The sequence below is a fragment of the Carlito syrichta genome, unplaced genomic scaffold (assembly GCF_000164805.1).
Source record: "Carlito syrichta isolate Samal-C Ts95f unplaced genomic scaffold, Tarsius_syrichta-2.0.1 Scaffold308144, whole genome shotgun sequence".
Lineage (NCBI taxonomy): Eukaryota > Metazoa > Chordata > Mammalia > Primates > Tarsiidae > Carlito > Carlito syrichta.
Genome location: NW_007252240.1, coordinates 354,777 through 359,520, shown reverse-complemented (window position 1 = coordinate 359,520; position 4,744 = coordinate 354,777). Strand labels below are relative to the sequence as shown.

The window sequence follows — 4,744 nt, the reverse complement described above, 5'->3', positions numbered from 1 at the left end:
TGAGCCAGCCTCCAACTTTTTCTCCCTTCAAACACAAAAATACAGAGTGGCAGAGGCGAAAGCCCAGGCTGAAGGCCGTCCCGAGTTGGAGTCCCACCTCCACCACCATCTGGAGTTCAACAAACGTGCCGAACGCCTATTATAAGCCAAACATTGTGCCAGGAGCCGGGGACCCTAGAAAGAGAGCAGATACACACCCCAGGGAGCGCGCAGACAGGCAGGTCGTCCTCCGGGTCTGTTTAACGGGGTGACCATGTAAGACGGAAGGACGGGGCAGTGAGTGCAAGTGGACCTCGGCGGGGGCTCGGGAAAGACTGGCCCAAGGAAGTGAGCTTTTCTGCTGAGCCTGGAAAATGAGAAAGAGCCGGTTGAGCAAAGACTTGGAGAAGCAGCTTTTCAGGCACAGGGAACAGAAGGTGAAAAAGAACTGAAATGAGAAGGAAGCTGAATTTTTTTTTTTCATTTTCACGTGTTTTATTTTACTTTCTCTATGTCAATAGCTTTGGGGGTACAGATCGTTTTTGGCGACGTGGATGCCGTGTATAGTAGCGAGGAAGGCTGGGCTTTAAGTGTACCCACCACCCCACCTGTGTACATGGTACCCATAGGTGATTTTTTTTGTCCCTCCGCCCCTTCAGAAGTTTGGAGTTTTGAGAAGCCGAACTAAACCTTGCACAGAGAACAAGAGACGTGGGCACAAAAGCAGGCTGTAGGAGGCTGTGGAGGGATGTGAGGGATCGACTGTGCAGGCTGTGGAATGAATGATTTTGAATGTTATCTTAAAAGATCGGGCCAGGGTGCTGGCAGTGGGTTGGGGATGGGAGACAGATCTGAAAAACAGTGAGGTAGCCTACTGGTACCAGAGTGAATGAGGATGTGTTGAAAAAGAAGGTGGGGTCAAAGTGACAACCAGATTTCTGGATGTGTTGAAAGAGAAGGTGGGGTCAAAGTGACAACCAGATTTCTGTCAGGAGCAACAGGATGTCGGGGGCAAGATGAAGAGTTCAGTTGTGGACATGACTGACCTTGATGTACCTGTGAAAGAAACAGAGATGTCAGATATGCCTTAGATAAACAGTTCCTGGCTAAGAATGGCAGCAGGGGTTACTTGTCTGAATTTTGGCAGGCTTGTGGAAACTGAAGCCAGGAGAGTGGTTGAAATCACCAAGGGAGGACGTTCAGGAGGAGACGAGTTGGGATCCAAAGACTGGGGACTGAGCGGATCTAACATTTAAGGGTCGGGGGCAGAGTGGAGTCAGCAAGGAAAACAATGAAAGAACAGCCGGGAAGGCAGGAGGAGAACCAGAAGTGGTGGCAGAAGCCAAGAGGAGTGTGCCAAAAATAAAGCTAAGGGCAACTTTGTTGGATACTGCTGCCAGGTAGGGAGAGAAGAACAAACACTCTTCCACTGAATGTGGCAAGCTTGGAGGTTGCTGGTGACTGTGTGGGGCGGAATGTCTTGTCTATGAACTGTGTCATTTTAGCTATGATGGAAGTTGTGAATATTAATACATTTATGGCTACTTCAGGGCAAGGAATGTCAAAATGTCACTACCTTTTTTTCTGGTCTGTGCATTTTATTTTAATTATTATTATTTTTTGGTCACTACCCTTTTTACAGATTTTCATGTTTGTATTTATGAAGTCTGAATTACATATGTAAATTCTTCTACTTAAAGGTTTCTTTTTTTTTTTTCAGGTAGCCAGATGCTTTGTTCTGAGTCTCTTATCTTAGGAAAAAGCTGTTCTCCCTCCCCTTTTGAAAAAGGATTTACACAGAACTTCACCAAAGAGCTAATGGGATTAAGTACAAGAGGGCTGGAAATGCCCAGGCCCTCTGGTGTTCCCACGAGTGCCTGCTTACACACACGTGACTCTCCTTGGGACTTCAACCCCTCCCCTGCCTTCAATTACCATGAACCTGCCAAAATTCAGTCATGTAATGCCTACTGCCATTCTAAGCCCAGAACTGTTGATCTAGCTGACATCTCTATTTTTCTCTCACAGGTGCTTCAAGGTCAGTTATGTCCACAATTGAACTCAGGCACACACACATAGTATCCTCACCTGGCAATTCCTTAACAATCAAATTCCTTACTGTTCAACTGGATAAATAAATACATGTAAATCTCATAGTGTAGTGCCTGGCACATAGTAGTATAGAAGTCATGGCTGTTTTAGCTATTAAACTGTATTGTTGTTATTATAATATTATTGTATTCCATTCTAGGCTGTGGGGAAAGCCTTGCAAGTTCATCTACTCCTGACACAAGCAATGTCAGTTTACAGCTCAGGACCACACAGACGTTTGAAGTCGTCTGCCTTCACATAGACAAATGAAAGCTGTGCAGGTTGTATCTAAATGTGGTTTGAACATTGCATTTTCCAGGGAATAAACTCAAGGCATGTGAAAGCCTTTGGTAGGCTTCTGATCTGCTTGTTGTTATTTGTCAGGGTCTTACTCCATCACTCAGGCTGGAGTGCAGTGGCCTGATAACGGCTCACTGTAACCTCGACCTCCTAGGCCCATGTGGACCTTCGGCCTCAGCCTCCCCAGTCGTGGGGACTACAGGCACATACCACCATACCTGGTTGATTTTTTTGATTCTGTGTAGAGATGAGGTCTTACTATGTTGCCCAGGCTGGTCTCGAACTTCTGGGATCAAGCAAACCTCTCACCTAGGCCTTTCAGAGTGCTAGGATTAAAGGCATGAGCCACGATGCCCGGCCTCGAGAGCCCTAATTGCTAGCCCTAATTGGGGATAGATCCCAAATGGGGACACTGGTATGGGGGGAACAGCTGAGCAATGTGAGTAATGTCAGGTTGGAGTGAAGTTGAGTGATTAGATAAAAGGTAGGGACAGTGTGGATGAGGGGCAAGAGACAGAAAGTAGAGGTAGGGCCAGGGATGTGCATTCTAAATTAACCTAGAACCTTTAGAAACGACCTCAGGGAGGATCCATCAGAGAGGAAGAGGCTGAAGATACTGGAGAGAATTTCAAGGGCAGGAAGAGTTGTGACACAGAGAATAGGTCAAGGCACAGTCTTCTGATGGGTGGTTGGTCACTTTCTTTCTACTAGCAGAAGGAAAAGATGGGTGCACATACACGCAAGTTACAAGTTCTGGTGTTGGGAGACACCAGGGGCACACATATGCACAAAAAAAAGACCCTGTGAGGACATAGAGAGAAGCAAGTGGCCACCTGCAAGCCATAGAAAGAGGTGTCCAAAGAAGCCAACCCAACTGACACCTTGATCTTGGACTTCTAGACTCCTGACGACTTTGGTCTCTTTCAGAAGCCCAGGTCATAGCTAAGAATGGGCAGAGAAGGAGGTTGGAGATGTTGGGATGGGAGAACGTTTAAAATAGAGTTGGCACTTGAACAACACAGGGGGAGGGGCACCAACCCCTTGTGCACCTGAAAACCTGAGTATTGGACTCCCCGGAAACTTAACTACTAGTAGCCTTATGCTGACCAGAAGCATTACTGATAACATTAAAAGCTGGCTAACACATATTTTATATGTTATATGTATTAAATACTATATTCTTATAGTAAGCTAGAGAAAAGAAAATGCCATTAAGAAAATCATGAGAAAACATATTTACTATTCATTAAGTGAAAGTGGAACATCATAAAGGACTTCCTATTGAGTAGGCTGAGGAGGAGGAAGAGGAAGGGTTGGTCTTGTCTCAGAGGTGTCAGAAAAACCATGTACAAGTGGATCTGTGTTCTTGCCTCTGTTGTTCAGGGTCAACTATAGTCTTTAAATTTCTTGATCAGGAAAATGAGCTGCCTCAAGAATGTAATAGAAGTACTAAGTAGAAGGAAACACCAAGCAAACTATTTAGCTTCTTTAAGCCACAGTTCTTATCCATCACAGGGACCTAAACTATAGTGCCTGACAAGAGCAAATTATTTCTGGATATAGGTAACAAGTTATGCTGGAAAAAACAAGCTGTTTCTCTTTACTCTCACACAATACTTCTGACACCAGACGTGTGTAGTTTTTTTCCCACACCAATCAATTCTTCAACTCTCTGAATACAAGCTGGGAGTTCTACAGTTAATTGAATTCTGACTCTACCTGTAGTGTCAGACCCTGCAAGTTAAGGGCTCAATCACACAAGACCACCTTTACTTCAGATGGCAATTCTAAGTTTGGGCCTCTGGTACTTCTACACATTGGGGGTTTCTACAACTCCCTACTGGGTTCCATAATTTGCAAGAATGGCTCACAGAGCTGAGAAACACTTATGTTTACTGGTTTGCCAAACAGGACACATCACAGGCAGCCAGATGGGGGAGGTGCATGGGACGAGGACGGTGGGGGTAAATTCCCTGCCCTCTGGATGTGCCACGCTCCCAGCACCTCCTCGTGTGCAGCAAACAGAAGCTTGTAGAATCTCCTTCGAATTTTTATCGAGTTAAATAGGGCTTAAACTCCAGCACCACCATCCCTCCCAGAGGCTGGTGGATAGGGATGAAATCTCACCTCCTGCCTGCTTGGTCTTGTTGGTGATCAGTCCCATTTGGAGGCAATCTAGAGACCTTGCCCAAAGTCCCTGCATTAGCATAAACTCTGATTGATCAAAAGTGTTTCCTTATTTGGCTCATGCCTGTAATCCCAGCACTTTGGAAGGTGGAGGTGAGAGGATTGCCTGAGCCCAAGGGTTCAATCAAGACCAGCCTGGGCAACTTGGCAACACCTTGTCTTTACAATAAATCAAAAAAAAAAAAAA

General features: G+C 45.5%; 1 protein-coding gene across 1 annotated transcript in view; it reads right to left on the bottom strand.

Annotated features, from left to right (window-relative positions):
- The window catches only part of LOC103267472 (ankyrin and armadillo repeat-containing protein), a 54,496-nt gene extending 53,742 nt beyond the window's left edge, over positions 1-754 (bottom strand). Inside the window, exon 1 of the mRNA XM_008065066.1 lies at positions 743-754. The gene's annotated coding sequence lies outside the window, so the exon portion shown is untranslated. The remainder of the gene's footprint in view (positions 1-742) is intronic.
- Positions 755-4,744: the final 3,990 nt, after the last annotated feature.